This window comes from Pleurodeles waltl, chromosome 12, assembly GCF_031143425.1.
Source record: "Pleurodeles waltl isolate 20211129_DDA chromosome 12, aPleWal1.hap1.20221129, whole genome shotgun sequence".
In the NCBI taxonomy this organism is placed as follows: Eukaryota; Metazoa; Chordata; class Amphibia; order Caudata; family Salamandridae; genus Pleurodeles; species Pleurodeles waltl.
This window is the reverse complement of record NC_090451.1, coordinates 118,227,368-118,248,736: the sequence shown is the minus strand read 5'-3', so window position 1 is coordinate 118,248,736 and position 21,369 is coordinate 118,227,368. Positions and strand designations below refer to the sequence as shown.

The following is a 21,369-nucleotide window of genomic DNA, read 5'->3' as shown; positions in this document are numbered from 1 at the left end:
CCTTGCTGAGAACAATTGGGGAGCTGGGAGCCTTAAAATGCTGTCCTCTCTTCATTTGATACTTTGGAAGATGGGGTAACTTTAAGGCCTAGCCCTACCTTTGCTGCAAAGGTTAAGTCTATTTTTGATAGATCTTAGGAAATAATTCTTCCTTCTTTCATTCCGTCTCCTTCCTCTCCGGAGGAACATTTGGTGAATACACTTGATGTTTAAAGAGCTCTTTTCATTTATGTCACCAGGCCTCTGCAGTTCAGGAAAACCGACTCCTTGTTTGTGACTTTTGGACAGCCTGGAAAAGACAAGAAGGTGACTTTTATGACTCTGAGTAGGTGGATTAAGTTGTCAATTTTTCTGGCTTTGCAAGGCTTTTTAGAAAATCTTCCAGGTCAGGGATGGTCTACGAGAGGAATGGCCACCTCCTGGGTTGAATTCCAGTGAGTAACAATCTAGGAAATTCCTAGGGTGGTTACTTGGGCCTCAATGCATACATTTGTGAAGCATTATCGCTTAATAAATTTTCTGTTTTGCATTTGAGTACCAATGTTTTGAACTCTGCATTACCCTAAATCCATCTTGTCCTTGTCACAAACATTACATCCTGCCCACCTTCCCATCAGTCCTTTGGCAAGGGCTTGGCACCCAGGTTGGGTGCATGGCGCTAGCTTTTAAGAATCCTCCTGTTCTTTCTTCCTCTTGGAGGGTGACATCACTTTACTTTGTAATGACTGTCACAAGGACGCAATGGACTAAGGCTAATGAAGATTACCAATAAGTAACCAACGCATCACCACTCTTTCTGAATGTGCGTGGCTCATTCTGCAGGACTTGTTCTTTGTATGATTCCTGGATTTTCAGAAGCCCTTTGATGGCAGCACCCCCACACTGAAAATTGTTTCAGCACCACTGGATAAAGGTCAGTTGTCATGCTCATCTGCGGCATAAATTTGCATTGAAGTAGTCTAACTCCCCAGGTCCTGTCTTTTGCTCAATTTGCCTTTGTGAGTTTTATCTCAATCACTGTTGATTTCCTTTGATCTTTCTTTCTTCTTTCACTTCACCTTCGCCTTCAGTGTATCTTTCGGCCCTGTTAAGAGACACGCCCCCTTGTAGCCACTTCTATACTTCTGTCACCTAATTATTTTCCTATCCTTTCCCCTGTAACGTTGCTGATCCTAGCTATAGCATGACTATCCAGAATCTGTTCACCTGAGTTATGTTCCTCTTATCCCCACGCATCTAATAATCAGCTCTTGGTCTCCCTCCACCTCTCACGTGACATAGTCTGAGCCAGTGTCTCCATCTTGGAGAGACAATCTCTTGCACTTCTGTTGTTCTACTGGCGCTGCCGGCTTGAGCTTTGGTCAGAAGTGGCAAAAGAAGGACTAATGGAAAGTGAACGTGTACTGGAGCAACAGAGTGTATGGATTTACAAGCGTTTGATTAAATGAGAAAAAAAAAGTTTACTTGAGAGAAAAAACTTAACTTGGCCCGTACGGGGATCGAACCCGCAACCTTGGCGTTATTAGCACCATGCTCTAACCAACTGAGCTAACCAGCCATGAATGACAGAGTTATCCTTTTTCCATGACATGCAGATACACTGAAGAGTCGGTCTCACTATCGCAATTCCTTCATACTTTTCTCCTACCGTCCCCTGTCTGGATTGCAATAACAAGAGCTGTTGAGTGCTGCACGCCAGCCTCAGCGCCTCTTATTTCAGTCAATGTCACTGTGTGCTGTGATATCTTTGTAACATTGGTTGTTGCCGGAAGAAAAGGAAAGGATGGATAGAATTTGTATTCTTTCACAACAAAACCCAAAATGCATCGGCTTGCTTGCTCATTAAGTTTACAAGGCCAGCTGCTTTTGCGATATTCTAATTATAGTGGTTATTCGGCGTTGGAGGTAAGAGAGTTGTTTTTAGGTCTGGACGTTCCTTCTGCTTTAAATTACTCTAGCTCATGTCAACAAAGTAACAACAAAACATAGCCTACGGTTTGTTGCTCAAGCCTTCCCTACTGCACCTTCCCATGTCTCTCCTGCCGACCACAGTGCAGGAAATTTGAGTTTGCATTTGCGCAAAGAGACATACAACACAAGAAGGCGCGCTTTCGTGCGCCGGGCACCACCCGGCCTGTGCATTCCTCACTGCCGTGAGATCAGTTTACTCAGCAGAGCATGATGCTGCAATTGGTTAGTAAGGCCTGCCTGACCAGAATAGTATATTTGGGGTCATGTATTTGATTGCATTTTTAAAACAGTAACAGAACTTAACTGCAATGTTTAAATAGGTCTAGACATATTTAAACAGTGTCAAATTGATAGAAGAATTCTGGAAAATTCAGAGGGGAGGCACCAATGTTTTTTTTTCCCTTTGGGTGGATGTGGCATTAAAGAGTTTGAAGACCACTGATCTAAGTGGACACTAATACACCTGGATCCTCCTGAATTCCTCGCAACAGATGCCAGCAAACCTGGCTGGAGAGCTACTGTGTTGGACTGATCCTGTCGATTCAAGTGGTCTTTCCTAGAGAGTCGGAGGTCATGGAAGTAGATGGAGTTGATGGTAAGCTTCAGGGCTTTGAAGTTTTCCCATCATCATCTGTCTCAGAAAAATGTGCTAGTAAAGACAGAGAATAAGGTAGCGGTCTTTTACATTAACCAGCAGTGAAGCATGCATTCAAAATCCCTCAATGCAATAGCAGAACAATTGGGCTATTGGGCAGAGATCAACCTGTTGCATACGTCGGCAGTACACATCAAGGGCACCGACAATGTGATGGCAGACAGCTGGAGGTTTCCAAATTTGCTGGAGTTGACGTTATCCAGGTCGTTGTTTTGAGAGATATGCCGAGAATTTGTGAAACCCTTTCTGGATCTCTTTTCAAACAAGGACAATGCTCATCTTTGTCGATTCTGATCCAGGTTTCCGGAACAAGGAGCCTAGGTAGTGGACGTATTGGTGATAAAGTGGCTGAGAAGTCTCCTTTATACATTCCCCCTCTTTTTATTGATCCAGATGGTTCTCTTCAAGTCTCAGCAGGGGGAGGGAACTTGATTCTTGTTGACCCTGATTGGCCAGAGATGTCATGGTTTCCTCTTCTGAACCCCTGGCTCTTCTACCTCCTTGGGTACTGCTCAAGTGTGTCTCTGCTCAGAACGTCGTCCCTGACCTTCTTGCTCCAACTCACTCTATCGCTTTGGAGGTTGAGAAGTCTGGACTGCTAGCAAAGGGTCTTTCCCCTTCCTTAGTGGAGTTAAGTCAGCACTCCAGCAGGTCTTCTACTTCGAAGTCTTACTCAAAGAACTGGAAGTCCTTTCAGACATGATGTTCTGCTAATGATCTTTTGGCACCTACCTGTAGTTTGTCTGCTATTTTGCATTTTCTTCTGAATGGGTTTCACTTGAATCTCTTTCCACTCTGAAAGCTCATTGGTTTGCGATAAAGGCTTTCAGGGACTTTTCTGAACTTTCATCGATGTTACACTCTTTGGTGTCTAGACTGTTATGATCTTTTGTCAATGGTAAGAACAATGAAAAATTCCTTTTCTCCAACTCAGAATCTTCCAACTCTTTTATAGGCTTTGCAATTTTATCTCTTTGAGGATCTGGATACTGTACAATTAAAGATTGTCTCCTATAAAGTTATTTTCCTATTTGCTATCACCTTGCTGAGAACAATTGGGGAGCTGGGAGCCTTAAAATGCTGTCCTCTCTTCATTTGATACTTTGGAAGATGGGGTAACTTTAAGGCCTAGCCCTACCTTTGCTGCAAAGGTTAAGTCTATTTTTGATAGATCTTAGGAAATAAATCTTCCTTCTTTCATTCCCTCTCCTTCCTCTCCGGAGGAACATTTGTTGAATACACTTGATGTTTAAAGAGCTCTTTTCATTTATGTCACCAGGCCTCTGCAGTTCAGGAAAACCGACTCCTTGTTTGTGACTTTTGGACAGCCTGGAAAAGACAAGAAGGTGACTTTTATGACTCTGAGTAGGTGGATTAAGTTGTCAATTTTTCTGGCTTTGCAAGGCTTTTTAGAAAATCTTCCAGGTCAGGGATGGTCTACGAGAGGAATGGCCACCTCCTGGATTGAATTCCAGTGAGTAACAATCTAGGAAATTCCTAGGGTGGTTACTTGGGCCTCAATGCATACATTTGTGAAGCATTATCGCTTAATACATTTTCTGTTTTGCATTTGAGTACCAATGTTTTGAACTCTGCATTACCCTAAGTCCATCTTGTCCTTGTCACAAACATTACATCCTGCCCACCTTCCCATCAGTCCTTTGGCAAGGGCTTGGCACCCAGGTTGGGTGCATGGCGCTAGCATTTAAGAATCCTCCTGTTCTTTCTTCCTCTTGGAGGGTGACATCACTTTACTTTGTAATGACTGTCACAAGGACGCAATGGACTAAGGCTAATGAAGATTACCAATAAGTAACCAACGCATCACCACTCTTTCTGAATGTGCGTGGCTCATTCTGCAGGACTTGTTCTTTGTATGATTCCTGGATTTTCAGAAGCCCTTTGATGGCAGCACCCCCACACTGAAAATTGTTTCAGCACCACTGGACAAGGGTCAGTTGTCATGCTCATCTGCGGCGTAAATTTGCATTGAAGTAGTCTAACTCCCCAGGTCCTGTCTTTTGCTCAATTTGCCTTTGTGAGTTTTCTCTCAATCACTGTTGATTTCCTTTGATCTTTCTTTCTTCTTTCACCTTCGCCTTCAGTGTATCTTTTGGCCCTGTTAAGAGACACGCCCCCTTGTAGCCACTTCAAAAAAACTTAACTTGGCCCGTACGGGGATCGAACCCGCCACCTTGGCGTTATTAGCACCACGCTCTAACCAACTGAGGTAACCGGCCATGAATGACAGAGTTATCCTCTTTCCATGACATGCAGATACACAGAAGAGTCGGTCTCACTATCGCAATTCCTTCATACTTTTCTCCTTCTGTCCCCTGTCTGGATTGCAATAACAAGAGCTGTTGAGTGCTGCACGCCAGCCTCAGCGCCTCTTCTTTCAGTCAATGTCACTGTGTGCTGTGATATCTTTGTAACATTGGTTGTTGCTGGAAGAAAAGGAAAGGATGGATAGGATTTCTATTCTTTTACAACAAAACCCAAAATGCATCGGCTTGCTTGCTCATTAAGTTTACAAGGCCAGCTGCTTTTGAGATATTCTAATTATAGTGGTTATTCGGCGTTGGAGGTAAGAGAGTTGTTTTTAGGTCTGGCCGTTCCATCTGCTTTAAATTACTCTAGCTCATGTCAACAATGTAACAACAAAACATAGCCAACGGTTTGTTGCTCAAGCCTTCCCTACTGCACCTTCCCATGTCTCTCCTGCCGACCACAGTGCAGGAAATTTGAGTTTGCATTTGCGCAAAGAGACGTACAACACAAGAAGGCGCGCTTTCGTGCGCCGGGCACCACCCGGCCTGTGCATTCCTCACTGCCGTGAGATCAGTTTACTCAGCAGAGCATGACGCTGCAATTGGTTAGTAAGGCCTGCCTGACCAGAATAATATATTTGGGGTCATGTATTTGATTGCATTTTTAAAACAGTAACAGAACTTAACTGCAATGTTTAAATAGGTCTAGACATATTTAAACAGTGTCAATTTGATAGAAGAATTCTGGAAAATTCAGAGGGGAGGCACCAATGTTGTTTTTTCCCTTTGGGTGGATGCGGCATTAAAGAGTTTGAAGACCACTGGTCTAAGTGGACACTAATACACCTGGATCCTCCTGAATTCCTCGCAACAGATGCCAGCAAACCTGGCTGGAGAGCTACTGTGTTGGACTGATCCTGTCGATTCAAGTGGTCTTTCCTAGAGAGTCAGAGGTCATGGAAGTAGATGGAGTTGATGGTAAGCTTCAGGGCCTTGAAGTTTTCCCATCATCATCTGTCTCAGAAAAATGTGCTAGTAAAGACAGAGAATAAGGTAGCGGTCTTTTACATTAACCAGCAGTGAAGCATGCATTCAAAATCCCTCAATGCAATAGCAGAACAATTGGGCTATTGGGCAGAGATCAAACAGTTGCATACGTCGGCAGTACACATCAAGGGCACCGACAATGTGATGGCAGACAGCGGGAGGTTTCCAAATTTGCTGGAGTTGACGTTATCCAGGTAGTTGTTTTGAGAGATATGCCGAGAGTTTGTGAAACCCTTTCTGGATCTCTTTTCAAACAAGGACAATGCTCATCTTTGTCGATTCTGATCGAGGTTTACGGAACAAGGAGCCTAGGTAGTGGACGTATTGGTGATAAAGTGGCTGAGAAGTCTCCTTTATACATTCCCCCCCTTTTTATTGATCCAGATGGTTCTCTTCAAGTCTCAGCAGGGGGAGGGAACTTGATTCTTGTTGACCCTGATTGGCCAGAGATGTCATGGTTTCCTCTTCTGAACCCCTGGCTCTTCTACCTCCTTGGGTACTGCTCAAGTGTGTCTCTGCTCAGAACGTCGTCCCTGACCTTCTTGCTCCAACTCACTCTATCGCTTTGGAGGTTGAGAAGTCTGGACTGCTAGCAAAGGGTCTTTCCTCTTCCTTAGTGGAGTTAAGTCAGCACTCCAGCAGGCCTTCTACTTCGAAGTCTTACTCAAAGAACTGGAAGTCCTTTCAGACATGATGTTCTGCTAATGATCTTTTGGCACCTACCTGTAGTTTGTCTGCTATTTTGCATTTTCTTCTGAATGGGTTTCACTTGAATATCTTTCCACTCTGAAAGCTCCTTACTTTGCGATAAAGGCTTTTAGGGACTTTTCTGAACTTTCATCGATGTTACACTCTTTGGTGTCTAGACTGTTATGATCTTTTGTCAATGGTAAGAACAATGAAAAATCCCTTTTCTCCAACTCAGAATCTTCCAACTCTTTTATAGGCTTTGCAATTTTATCTCTTTGAGGATCTGGATACTGTACAATTAAAGATTGTCTCCTATAAAGTTATTTTCCTATTTGCTATCACCTTGCTGAGAACAATTGGGGAGCTGGGAGCCTTAAAATGCTGTCCTCTCTTCATTTGATACTTTGGAAGATGGGGTAACTTTAAGGCCTAGCCCTACCTTTGCTGCAAAGGTTAAGTCTATTTTTGATAGATCTTAGGAAATAATTCTTCCTTCTTTCATTCCCTCTCCTTCCTCTTCGGAAGAACATTTGTTGAATACACTTGATGTTTAAAGAGCTCTTTTCATTTATGTCACCAGGCCTCTGCAGTTCAGGAAAACCGACTCCTTGTTTGTGACTTTTGGACAGCCTGGAAAAGACAAGAAGGTGACTTTTATGACTCTGAGTAGGTGGATTAAGTTGTCAATTTTTCTGGCTTTGCAAGGCTTTTTAGAAAATCTTCCAGGTCAGGGATGGTCTACGAGAGGAATGGCCACCTCCTGGGTTGAATTCCAGTGAGTAACAATCTAGGAAATTCCTAGGGTGGTTACTTGGGCCTCAATGCATACATTTGTGAAGCATTATCACTTAATAAATTTTCTGTTTTGCATTTGAGTACCAATGTTTTGAACTCTGCATTACCCTAAGTCCATCTTGTCCTTGTCACAAACATTACATCCTGCCCACCTTCCCATCAGTCCTTTGGCAAGGGCTTGGCACCCAGGTTGGGTGCATGGCGCTAGCATTTAAAAATCCTCCTGTTCTTTCTTCCTCTTGGAGGGTGACATCACTTTACTTTGTAATGACTGTCACAAGGACGCAATGGACTAAGGCTAATGAAGATTACCAATAAGTAACCAACGCATCACCACTCTTTCTGAATGTGCGTGGCTCATTCTGCAGGACTTGTTCTTTGTATGATTCCTGGATTTTCAGAAGCCCTTTGATGGCAGCACCCCCACACTGAAAATTGTTTCAGCACCACTGGACAATGGTCAGTTGTCATGCTCATCTGCGGCGTAAATTTGCATTGAAGTAGTCTAACTCCCCAGGTCCTGTCTTTTGCTCAATTTGCCTTTGTGAGTTTTCTCTCAATCACTGTTGTTTTCCTTTGATCTTTCTTTCTTCTTTCACTTCACCTTCGCCTTCAGTGTATCTTTCGGCCCTGTTAAGAGACACGCCCCCTTGTAGCCACTTCTATACTTCTGTCACCTAATTATTTTCCTATCCTTTCCCCTGTAACGTTGCTGATCCTAGCTATAGCATGACTATCCAGAATCTGTTCACCTGAGTTATGTTCCTCTTATCCCCACGCATCTAATAATCAGCTCTTGGTCTCCCTCCACCTCTCACGTGACATAGTCTGAGCCAGTGTCTCCATCTTGGAGAGACAATCTCTTGCAGTTCTGTTGTTCTACTGGCGCTGCCGGCTTGAGCTTTGGTCAGATGTGGCAAAAGAAGGACTAATGGAAAGTGAACGTGTACTGGAGCAACAGCGTGTATGGATTTACAAGCGTTTGATTAAATGAGAAAAAAAGAGTTTACTTGAGAGAAAAACTTAACTATGCCCATACGGGGATCGAACCCGCGACCTTGGCGTTATTAGCACCACACTCTAACCAACTGAGCTAACCAGCCATGAATGACAGAGTTATCCTTTTTCCATGACATGCAGATACACAGAAGAGTCGGTCTCACTATCGCAATTCCTTCTTACTTTTCTCCTTCTGTCCCCTGTCTGGATTGCAATAACAAGAGCTGTTGAGTGCTGCACGCCAGCCTCAGCGCCTCTGCTTTCAGTCAATGTCACTGTGTGCTGTGATATCATTGTAACATTGGTTGTTGCCGGAAGAAAAGGAAAGGATGGATAGGATTTGTATTCTTTTACAACAAAACCCAAAATGCATCGGCTTGCTTGCTCATTATTTTACAAGGCCAGCTGCTTTTGAGATATTCTAATTATAGTGGTTATTCGGCGTTGGAGGTAAGAGAGTTGCTTTTAGGTCTGGCCGTTCCTTCTGCTTTAAATTACTCTAGCTCATGTCAACAAAGTAACAACAAAACATAGCCAACGGTTTCTTGCTCAAGCCTTCCCTACTGCACCTTCCCATGTCTCTCCTGCCGACCACAGTGCAGGAAATTTGAGTTTGCATTTGCGCAAAGAGACGTACAACACAAGAAGGCGCGCTTTCGTGCGCCGGGCACCACCCGGCCTGTGCATTCCTCACTGCCGTGAGATCAGTTTACTCAGCAGAGCATGACGCTGCAATTGGTTAGTAAGGCCTGCCTGACCAGAATAGTATATTTGGGGTCATGTATTTGATTGCATTTTTAAAACAGTAACAGAACTTAACTGCAATGTTTAAATAGGTCTAGACATATTTAAACAGTGTCAATTTGATAGAAGAATTCTGGAAAATTCAGAGGGGAGGCACCAATGTTTTTTTTTCCCTTTGGGTGGATGTGGCATTAAAGAGTTTGAAGACCACTGGTCTAAGTGGACACTAATACACCTGGATCCTCCTGAATTCCTCGCAACAGATGCCAGCAAACCTGGCTGGAGAGCTACTGTGTTGGACTGATCCTGTCGATTCAAGTGGTCTTTCCTAGAGAGTCGGAGGTCATGGAAGTAGATGGAGTTGATGGTAAGCTTCAGGGCTTTGAAGTTTTCCCATCATCATCTGTCTCAGAAAAATGTGCTAGTAAAGACAGAGAATAAGGTAGCGGTCTTTTACATTAACCAGCAGTGAAGCATGCATTCAAAATCCCTCAATGCAATAGCAGAACAATTGGGCTATTGGGCAGAGATCAACCTGTTGCATACGTCAGCAGTACACATCAAGGGCACCGACAATGTGATGGCAGACAGCTGGAGGTTTCCAAATTTGCTGGAGTTGACGTTATCCAGGTCGTTGTTTTGAGAGATATGCCGAGAGTTTGTGAAACCCTTTCTGGATCTCTTTTCAAACAAGGACAATGCTCATCTTTGTCGATTCTGATCCAGGTTTCCGGAACAAGGAACCTAGGTAGTGGACGTATTGGTGATAAAGTGGCTGAGAAGTCTCCTTTATACATTCCCCCCCTTTTTATTGATCCAGATTGTTCTCTTCAAGTCTCAGCAGGGGGAGGGAACTTGATTCTTGTTGACCCTGATTGGCCAGAGATGTCATGGTTTCCTCTTCTGAACCCCTGGCTCTTCTACCTCCCTCCTTGGGTACTGCTCAAGTGTGTCTCTGCTCAGAACGTCGTCCCTGACCTTCTTGCTCCAACTCACTCTATCGCTTTGGAGGTTGAGAAGTCTGGACTGCTAGCAAAGGGTCTTTCCTCTTCCTTAGTGGAGTTAAGTCAGCACTCCAGCAGGCCTTCTACTTCGAAGTCTTACTCAAAGAACTGGAAGTCCTTTCAGACATGATGTTCTGCTAATGATCTTTTGGCACCTACCTGTAGTTTGTCTGCTATTTTGCATTTTCTTCTGAATGGGTTTCACTTGAATCTCTTTCCACTCTGAAAGCTCATTGGTTTGCGATAAAGGCTTTTAGGGACTTTTCTGAACTTTCATCGATGTTACACTCTTTGGTGTCTAGACTGTTATGATCTTTTGTCAATGGTAAGAACAATGAAAAATCCCTTTTCTCCAACTCAGAATCTTCCAACTCTTTTATAGGCTTTGCAATTTTATCTCTTTGAGGATCTGGATACTGTACAATTAAAGATTGTCTCCTATAAAGTTATTTTCCTATTTGCTATCACCTTGCTGAGAACAATTGGGGAGCTGGGAGCCTTAAAATGCTGTCCTCTCTTCATTTGATACTTTGGAAGATGGGGTAACTTTAAGGCCTAGCCCTACCTTTGCTGCAAAGGTTAAGTCTATTTTTGATAGATCTTAGGAAATAATTATTCCTTCTTTCATTCCCTCTCCTTCCTCTTCGGAAGAACATTTGTTGAATACACTTGATGTTTAAAGAGCTCTTTTCATTTATGTCACCAGGCCTCTGCAGTTCAGGAAAACCGACTCCTTGTTTGTGACTTTTGGACAGCCTGGAAAAGACAAGAAGGTGACTTTTATGACTCTGAGTAGGTGGATTAAGTTGTCAATTTTTCTGGCTTTGCAAGGCTTTTTAGAAAATCTTCCAGGTCAGGGATGGTCTACGAGAGGAATGGCCACCTCCTGGGTTGAATTCCAGTGAGTAACAATCTAGGAAATTCCTAGGGTGGTTACTTGGGCCTCAATGCATACATTTGTGAAGCATTATCACTTAATAAATTTTCTGTTTTGCATTTGAGTACCAATGTTTTGAACTCTGCATTACCCTAAGTCCATCTTGTCCTTGTCACAAACATTACATCCTGCCCACCTTCCCATCAGTCCTTTGGCAAGGGCTTGGCACCCAGGTTGGGTGCATGGCGCTAGCATTTAAGAATCCTCCTGTTCTTTCTTCCTCTTGGAGGGTGACATCACTTTACTTTGTAATGACTGTCACAAGGACGCAATGGACTAAGGCTAATGAAGATTACCAATAAGTAACCAACGCATCACCACTCTTTCTGAATGTGCGTGGCTCATTCTGCAGGACTTGTTCTTTGTATGATTCCTGGATTTTCAGAAGCCCTTTGATGGCAGCACCCCCACACTGAAAATTGTTTCAGCACCACTGGACAAGGGTCAGTTGTCATGCTCATCTGCGGTGTAAATTTGCATTGAAGTAGTCTAACTCCCCAGGTTCTGTCTTTTGCTCAATTTGCCTTTGTGAGTTTTCTCTCAATCACTGTTGATTTCCTTTGATCTTTCTTTCTTCTTTCACTTCACCTTCGCCTTCAGTGTATCTTTCGGCCCTGTTAAGAGACACGCCCCCTTGTAGCCACTTCTATACTTCTGTCACCTAATTATTTTCCTATCCTTTCCCCTGTAACGTTGCAGATCCTAGCTATAGCATGACTATCCAGAATCTGTTCACCTGAGTTATGTTCCTCTTATCCCCACGCATCTAATAATCAGCTCTTGGTCTCCCTCCACCTCTCACATGACATAGTCTGAGCCAGTGTCTCCATCTTGGAGAGACAATCTCTTGCACTTCTGTTGTTCTACTGGCACTGCCGGCTTGAGCTTTGGTCAGAAGTGGCAAAAGAAGGACTAATGGAAAGTGAACGTGTACTGGAGCAACAGAGTGTATGGATTTACAAGCGTTTGATTAAATGAGAAAAAAAGAGTTTACTTGAGAGAAAAACTTAACTTGACCCGTACGGGGATCGAACCCGCGACCTTGGCATTATTAGCACCACGCTCTAACCAACTGAGCTAACCGGCCATGAATGACAGAGTTATCCTTTTTCCATGACATGCAGATACACACAAGAGTCGGTCTCACTATCGCAATTCCTTCATACTTTTCTCCTTCTGTCCCCTGTCTGGATTGCAATAACAAGAGCTGTTGAGTGCTGCATGCCAGCCTCAGCGCCTCTGCTTTGAGTCAATGTCACTGTGTGCTGTGATATCATTGTAACATTGGTTGTTGCCGGAAGAAAAGGAAAGGATGGATAGGATTTGTATTCTTTTACAACAAAACCCAAAATGCATCGGCTTGCTTGCTCATTAAGTTTACAAGGCCAGCTGCTTTTGAGATATTCTAATTATAGTGGTTATTCGGCGTTGGAGGTAAGAGAGTTGTTTTTAGGTCTGGCCGTTCCTTCTGCTTTAAATTACTCTAGCTCATGTCAACAAAGTAACAACAAAACATAGCCAACGGTTTGTTGCTCAAGCCTTCCCTACTGCACCTTCCCATGTCTCTCCTGCCGACCACAGTGCAGGAAATTTGAGTTTGCATTTGCGCAAAGAGACGTACAACACAAGAAGGCGCGCTTTCGTGCGCCGGGCACCACCCGGCCTGTGCATTCCTCACTGCCGTGAGATCAGTTTACTCAGCAGAGCATGACGCTGCAATTGGTTAGTAAGGCCTGCCTGACCAGAATAGTATATTTGGGGTCATGTATTTGATAGCATTTTTAAATAGTAACAGAACTTAACTGCAATGTTTAAATAGGTCTAGACATATTTAAACAGTGTCAATTTGATAGAAGAATTCTGGAAAATTCAGAGGGGAGGCACCAATGTTTTTTTTTTCCCTTAGGGTGGATGTGGCATTAAAGAGTTTGAAGACCACTGGTCTAAGTGGACACTAATAGACCTGGATCCTCCTGAATTCCTCGCAACAGATGCCAGCAAACCTGGCTGGAGAGCTACTGTGTTGGACTGATCCTGTCGATTCAAGTGGTCTTTCCTAGAGAGTCGGAGGTCATGGAAGTAGATGGAGTTGATGGTAAGCTTCAGGGCTTTGAAGTTTTCCCATCATCATCTGTCTCAGAAAAATGTGCTAGTAAAGACAGAGAATAAGGTAGCGGTCTTTTACATTAACCAGCAGTGAAGCATGCATTCAAAATCCCTCAATGCAATAGCAGAACAATTGGGCTATTGGGCAGAGATCAACCTGTTGCATACGTCGGCAGTACACATCAAGGGCACCGACAATGTGATGGCAGACAGCTGGAGGTTTCCGAATTTGCTGGAGTTGACGTTATCCAGGTCGTTGTTTTGAGAGATATGCCGAGAGTTTGTGAAACCCTTTCTGGATCTCTTTTCAAACAAGGACAATGCTCATCTTTGTCGATTCTGATCCAGGTTTCCGGAACAAGGAGCCTAGGTAGTGGACGTATTGGTGATAAAGTGGCTGAGAAGTCTCCTTTATACATTCCCCCCCTTTTTATTGATCCAGATGGTTCTCTTCAAGTCTCAGCAGGGGGAGGGAACTTGATTCTTGTTGACCCTGATTGGCCAGAGATGTCATGGTTTCCTCTTCTGAACCCCTGGCTCTTCTACCTCCCTGGGTACTGCTCAAGTGTGTCTCTGCTCAGAACGTCGTCCATGACCTTCTTGCTCAAACTCACTCTATCGCTTTGGAGGTTGAGAAGTCTGGACTGCTAGCAAAGGGTCTTTCCTCTTCCTTAGTGGAGTTAAGTCAGCACTCCAGCAGGCCTTCTACTTCGAAGTCTTACTCAAAGAACTGGAAGTCCTTTCAGACATGATGTTCTGCTAATGATCTTTTGGCACCTACCTGTAGATTGTCTGCTATTTTGTATTTTCTTCTGAATGGGTTTCACTTGAATCTCTTTCCACTCTGAAAGCTCATTGGTTTGCGATAAAGGCTTTTAGGGACTTTTCTGAACTTTCATCGATGTTACACTCTTTGGTGTCTAGACTGTTATGATCTTTTGTCAATGGTAAGAACAATGAAAAATCCCTTTTCTCCAACTCAGAATCTTCCAACTCTTTTATAGGCTTTGCAATTTTATCTCTTTGAGGATCTGGATACTGTACAATTAAAGATTGTCTCCTATAAAGTTATTTTCCTATTTGCTATCACCTTGCTGAGAACAATTGGGGAGCTGGGAGCCTTAAAATGCTGTCCTCTCTTCATTTGATACTTTGGAAGATGGGGTAACTTTAAGGCCTAGCCCTACCTTTGCTGCAAAGGTTAAGTCTATTTTTGATAGATCTTAGGAAATAATTCTTCCTTCTTTCATTCCCTCTCCTTCCTCTTCGGAAGAACATTTGTTGAATACACTTGATGTTTAAAGAGCTCTTTTCATTTATGTCACCAGGCCTCTGCAGTTCAGGAAAACCGACTCCTTGTTTGTGACTTTTGGACAGCCTGGAAAAGACAAGAAGGTGACTTTTATGACTCTGAGTAGGTGGATTAAGTTGTCAATTTTTCTGGCTTTGCAAGGCTTTTTAGAAAATCTTCCAGGTCAGGGATGGTCTACGAGAGGAATGGCCACCTCCTGGGTTGAATTCCAGTGAGTAACAATCTAGGAAATTCCTAGGGTGGTTACTTGGGCCTCAATGCATACATTTGTGAAGCATTATCACTTAATAAATTTTCTGTTTTGCATTTGAGTACCAATGTTTTGAACTCTGCATTACCCTAAGTCCATCTTGTCCTTGTCACAAACATTACATCCTGCCCACCTTCCCATCAGTCCTTTGGCAAGGGCTTGGCACCCAGGTTGGGTGCATGGCGCTAGCATTTAAAAATCCTCCTGTTCTTTCTTCCTCTTGGAGGGTGACATCACTTTACTTTGTAATGACTGTCACAAGGACGCAATGGACTAAGGCTAATGAAGATTACCAATAAGTAACCAACGCATCACCACTCTTTCTGAATGTGCGTGGCTCATTCTGCAGGACTTGTTCTTTGTATGATTCCTGGATTTTCAGAAGCCCTTTGATGGCAGCACCCCCACACTGAAAATTGTTTCAGCACCACTGGACAATGGTCAGTTGTCATGCTCATCTGCGGCGTAAATTTGCATTGAAGTAGTCTAACTCCCCAGGTCCTGTCTTTTGCTCAATTTGCCTTTGTGAGTTTTCTCTCAATCACTGTTGTTTTCCTTTGATCTTTCTTTCTTCTTTCACTTCACCTTCGCCTTCAGTGTATCTTTCGGCCCTGTTAAGAGACACGCCCCCTTGTAGCCACTTCTATACTTCTGTCACCTAATTATTTTCCTATCCTTTCCCCTGTAACGTTGCTGATCCTAGCTATAGCATGACTATCCAGAATCTGTTCACCTGAGTTATGTTCCTCTTATCCCCACGCATCTAATAATCAGCTCTTGGTCTCCCTCCACCTCTCACGTGACATAGTCTGAGCCAGTGTCTCCATCTTGGAGAGACAATCTCTTGCAGTTCTGTTGTTCTACTGGCGCTGCCGGCTTGAGCTTTGGTCAGATGTGGCAAAAGAAGGACTAATGGAAAGTGAACGTGTACTGGAGCAACAGCGTGTATGGATTTACAAGCGTTTGATTAAATGAGAAAAAAAGAGTTTACTTGAGAGAAAAACTTAACTATGCCCATACGGGGATCGAACCCGCGACCTTGGCGTTATTAGCACCACACTCTAACCAACTGAGCTAACCAGCCATGAATGACAGAGTTATCCTTTTTCCATGACATGCAGATACACAGAAGAGTCGGTCTCACTATCGCAATTCCTTCTTACTTTTCTCCTTCTGTCCCCTGTCTGGATTGCAATAACAAGAGCTGTTGAGTGCTGCACGCCAGCCTCAGCGCCTCTGCTTTCAGTCAATGTCACTGTGTGCTGTGATATCATTGTAACATTGGTTGTTGCCGGAAGAAAAGGAAAGGATGGATAGGATTTGTATTCTTTTACAACAAAACCCAAAATGCATCGGCTTGCTTGCTCATTATTTTACAAGGCCAGCTGCTTTTGAGATATTCTAATTATAGTGGTTATTCGGCGTTGGAGGTAAGAGAGTTGCTTTTAGGTCTGGCCGTTCCTTCTGCTTTAAATTACTCTAGCTCATGTCAACAAAGTAACAACAAAACATAGCCAACGGTTTCTTGCTCAAGCCTTCCCTACTGCACCTTCCCATGTCTCTCCTGCCGACCACAGTGCAGGAAATTTGAGTTTGCATTTGCGCAAAGAGACGTACAACACAAGAAGGCGCGCTTTCGTGCGCCGGGCACCACCCGGCCTGTGCATTCCTCACTGCCGTGAGATCAGTTTACTCAGCAGAGCATGACGCTGCAATTGGTTAGTAAGGCCTGCCTGACCAGAATAGTATATTTGGGGTCATGTATTTGATTGCATTTTTAAAACAGTAACAGAACTTAACTGCAATGTTTAAATAGGTCTAGACATATTTAAACAGTGTCAATTTGATAGAAGAATTCTGGAAAATTCAGAGGGGAGGCACCAATGTTTTTTTTTCCCTTTGGGTGGATGTGGCATTAAAGAGTTTGAAGACCACTGGTCTAAGTGGACACTAATACACCTGGATCCTCCTGAATTCCTCGCAACAGATGCCAGCAAACCTGGCTGGAGAGCTACTGTGTTGGACTGATCCTGTCGATTCAAGTGGTCTTTCCTAGAGAGTCGGAGGTCATGGAAGTAGATGGAGTTGATGGTAAGCTTCAGGGCTTTGAAGTTTTCCCATCATCATCTGTCTCAGAAAAATGTGCTAGTAAAGACAGAGAATAAGGTAGCGGTCTTTTACATTAACCAGCAGTGAAGCATGCATTCAAAATCCCTCAATGCAATAGCAGAACAATTGGGCTATTGGGCAGAGATCAACCTGTTGCATACGTCAGCAGTACACATCAAGGGCACCGACAATGTGATGGCAGACAGCTGGAGGTTTCCAAATTTGCTGGAGTTGACGTTATCCAGGTCGTTGTTTTGAGAGATATGCCGAGAGTTTGTGAAACCCTTTCTGGATCTCTTTTCAAACAAGGACAATGCTCATCTTTGTCGATTCTGATCCAGGTTTCCGGAACAAGGAACCTAGGTAGTGGACGTATTGGTGATAAAGTGGCTGAGAAGTCTCCTTTATACATTCCCCCCCTTTTTATTGATCCAGATTGTTCTCTTCAAGTCTCAGCAGGGGGAGGGAACTTGATTCTTGTTGACCCTGATTGGCCAGAGATGTCATGGTTTCCTCTTCTGAACCCCTGGCTCTTCTACCTCCCTCCTTGGGTACTGCTCAAGTGTGTCTCTGCTCAGAACGTCGTCCCTGACCTTCTTGCTCCAACTCACTCTATCGCTTTGGAGGTTGAGAAGTCTGGACTGCTAGCAAAGGGTCTTTCCTCTTCCTTAGTGGAGTTAAGTCAGCACTCCAGCAGGCCTTCTACTTCGAAGTCTTACTCAAAGAACTGGAAGTCCTTTCAGACATGATGTTCTGCTAATGATCTTTTGGCACCTACCTGTAGTTTGTCTGCTATTTTGCATTTTCTTCTGAATGGGTTTCACTTGAATCTCTTTCCACTCTGAAAGCTCATTGGTTTGCGATAAAGGCTTTTAGGGACTTTTCTGAACTTTCATCGATGTTACACTCTTTGGTGTCTAGACTGTTATGATCTTTTGTCAATGGTAAGAACAATGAAAAATCCCTTTTCTCCAACTCAGAATCTTCCAACTCTTTTATAGGCTTTGCAATTTTATCTCTTTGAGGATCTGGATACTGTACAATTAAAGATTGTCTCCTATAAAGTTATTTTCCTATTTGCTATCACCTTGCTGAGAACAATTGGGGAGCTGGGAGCCTTAAAATGCTGTCCTCTCTTCATTTGATACTTTGGAAGATGGGGTAACTTTAAGGCCTAGCCCTACCTTTGCTGCAAAGGTTAAGTCTATTTTTGATAGATCTTAGGAAATAATTATTCCTTCTTTCATTCCCTCTCCTTCCTCTTCGGAAGAACATTTGTTGAATACACTTGATGTTTAAAGAGCTCTTTTCATTTATGTCACCAGGCCTCTGCAGTTCAGGAAAACCGACTCCTTGTTTGTGACTTTTGGACAGCCTGGAAAAGACAAGAAGGTGACTTTTATGACTCTGAGTAGGTGGATTAAGTTGTCAATTTTTCTGGCTTTGCAAGGCTTTTTAGAAAATCTTCCAGGTCAGGGATGGTCTACGAGAGGAATGGCCACCTCCTGGGTTGAATTCCAGTGAGTAACAATCTAGGAAATTCCTAGGGTGGTTACTTGGGCCTCAATGCATACATTTGTGAAGCATTATCACTTAATAAATTTTCTGTTTTGCATTTGAGTACCAATGTTTTGAACTCTGCATTACCCTAAGTCCATCTTGTCCTTGTCACAAACATTACATCCTGCCCACCTTCCCATCAGTCCTTTGGCAAGGGCTTGGCACCCAGGTTGGGTGCATGGCGCTAGCATTTAAGAATCCTCCTGTTCTTTCTTCCTCTTGGAGGGTGACATCACTTTACTTTGTAATGACTGTCACAAGGACGCAATGGACTAAGGCTAATGAAGATTACCAATAAGTAACCAACGCATCACCACTCTTTCTGAATGTGCGTGGCTCATTCTGCAGGACTTGTTCTTTGTATGATTCCTGGATTTTCAGAAGCCCTTTGATGGCAGCACCCCCACACTGAAAATTGTTTCAGCACCACTGGACAAGGGTCAGTTGTCATGCTCATCTGCGGTGTAAATTTGCATTGAAGTAGTCTAACTCCCCAGGTTCAGTCTTTTGCTCAATTTGCCTTTGTGAGTTTTCTCTCAATCACTGTTGATTTCCTTTGATCTTTCTTTCTTCTTTCACTTCACCTTCGCCTTCAGTGTATCTTTCGGCCCTGTTAAGAGACACGCCCCCTTGTAGCCACTTCTATACTTCTGTCACCTAATTATTTTCCTATCCTTTCCCCTGTAACGTTGCAGATCCTAGCTATAGCATGACTATCCAGAATCTGTTCACCTGAGTTATGTTCCTCTTATCCCCACGCATCTAATAATCAGCTCTTGGTCTCCCTCCACCTCTCACATGACATAGTCTGAGCCAGTGTCTCCATCTTGGAGAGACAATCTCTTGCACTTCTGTTGTTCTACTGGCACTGCCGGCTTGAGCTTTGGTCAGAAGTGGCAAAAGAAGGACTAATGGAAAGTGAACGTGTACTGGAGCAACAGAGTGTATGGATTTACAAGCGTTTGATTAAATGAGAAAAAAAGAGTTTACTTGAGAGAAAAACTTAACTTGGCCCGTACGGGGATCGAACCCGCGACCTTGGCGTTATTAGCACCACGCTCTAACCAACTGAGCTAACCGGCCATGAATGACAGAGTTATCCTTTTTCCATGACATGCAGATACACACAAGAGTCGGTCTCACTATCGCAATTCCTTCATACTTTTCTCCTTCTGTCCCCTGTCTGGATTGCAATAACAAGAGCTGTTGAGTGCTGCATGCCAGCCTCAGCGCCTCTGCTTTGAGTCAATGTCACTGTGTGCTGTGATATCATTGTAACATTGGTTGTTGCCGGAAGAAAAGGAAAGGATGGATAGGATTTGTATTCTTTTACAACAAAACCCAAAATGCATCGGCTTGCTTGCTCATTAAGTTTACAAGGCCAGCTGCTTTTGAGATATTCTAATTATAGTGGTTATTCGGCGTTGGAGGTAAGAGAGTTGTTTTTAGGTCTGGCCGTTCCTTCTGCTTTAAATTACTCTAGCTCATGTCAACAAAGTAACAACAAAACATAGCCAACGGTTTGTTGCTCAAGCCTTCCCTACTGCACCTTCCCATGTCTCTCCTGCCGACCACAGTGCAGGAAATTTGAGTTTGCATTTGCGCAAAGAGACGTACAACACAAGAAGGCGCGCTTTCGTGCGCCGGGCACCACCCGGCCTGTGCATTCCTCACTGCCGTGAGATCAGTTTACTCAGCAGAGCATGACGCTGCAATTGGTTAGTAAGGCCTGCCTGACCAGAATAGTATATTTGGGGTCATGTATTTGATAGCATTTTTAAATAGTAACAGAACTTAACTGCAATGTTTAAATAGGTCTAGACATATTTAAACAGTGTCAATTTGATAGAAGAATTCTGGAAAATTCAGAGGGGAGGCACCAATGTTTTTTTTTTCCCTTAGGGTGGATGTGGCATTAAAGAGTTTGAAGACCACTGGTCTAAGTGGACACTAATAGACCTGGATCCTCCTGAATTCCTCGCAACAGATGCCAGCAAACCTGGCTGGAGAGCTACTGTGTTGGACTGATCCTGTCGATTCAAGTGGTCTTTCCTAGAGAGTCGGAGGTCATGGAAGTAGATGGAGTTGATGGTAAGCTTCAGGGCTTTGAAGTTTTCCCATCATCATCTGTCTCAGAAAAATGTGCTAGTAAAGACAGAGAATAAGGTAGCGGTCTTTTACATTAACCAGCAGTGAAGCATGCATTCAAAATCCCTCAATGCAATAGCAGAACAATTGGGCTATTGGGCAGAGATCAACCTGTTGCATACGTCGGCAGTACACATCAAGGGCACCGACAATGTGATGGCAGACAGCTGGAGGTTTCCGAATTTGCTGGAGTTGACGTTATCCAGGTCGTTGTTTTGAGAGATATGCCGAGAGTTTGTGAAACCCTTTCTGGATCTCTTTTCAAACAAGGACAATGCTCATCTTTGTCGATTCTGATCCAGGTTTCCGGAACAAGGAGCCTAGGTAGTGGACGTATTGGTGATAAAGTGGCTGAGAAGTCTCCTTTATACATTCCCCCCCTTTTTATTGATCCAGATGGTTCTCTTCAAGTCTCAGCAGGGGGAGGGAACTTGATTCTTGTTGACCCTGATTGGCCAGAGATGTCATGGTTTCCTCTTCTGAACCCCTGGCTCTTCTACCTCCCTGGGTACTGCTCAAGTGTGTCTCTGCTCAGAACGTCGTCCATGACCTTCTTGCTCAAACTCACTCTATCGCTTTGGAGGTTGAGAAGTCTGGACTGCTAGCAAAGGGTCTTTCCTCTTCCTTAGTGGAGTTAAGTCAGCACTCCAGCAGGCCTTCTACTTCGAAGTCTTACTCAAAGAACTGGAAGTCCTTTCAGACATGATGTTCTGCTAATGATCTTTTGGCACCTACCTGTAGATTGTCTGCTATTTTGTATTTTCTTCTGAAT

The 21,369-nt window shown here is 43.6% G+C and overlaps 3 non-coding genes across 3 annotated transcripts; all 3 read right to left on the bottom strand.

The window, feature by feature from the left end:
• Positions 1 to 1,484: 1,484 nt before the first annotated feature.
• TRNAI-AAU (transfer RNA isoleucine (anticodon AAU)) lies at positions 1,485 to 1,558 on the bottom strand. Its single transcript has one exon. It is a non-coding gene; the product is annotated as a tRNA-Ile (tRNA).
• Positions 1,559 to 12,125: 10,567 nt separating this feature from the next.
• On the bottom strand, positions 12,126 to 12,199 carry TRNAI-AAU (transfer RNA isoleucine (anticodon AAU)). Its single transcript has one exon. It is a non-coding gene; the product is annotated as a tRNA-Ile (tRNA).
• Positions 12,200 to 19,458: 7,259 nt separating this feature from the next.
• TRNAI-AAU (transfer RNA isoleucine (anticodon AAU)) lies at positions 19,459 to 19,532 on the bottom strand. Its single transcript has one exon. It is a non-coding gene; the product is annotated as a tRNA-Ile (tRNA).
• Positions 19,533 to 21,369: the final 1,837 nt, after the last annotated feature.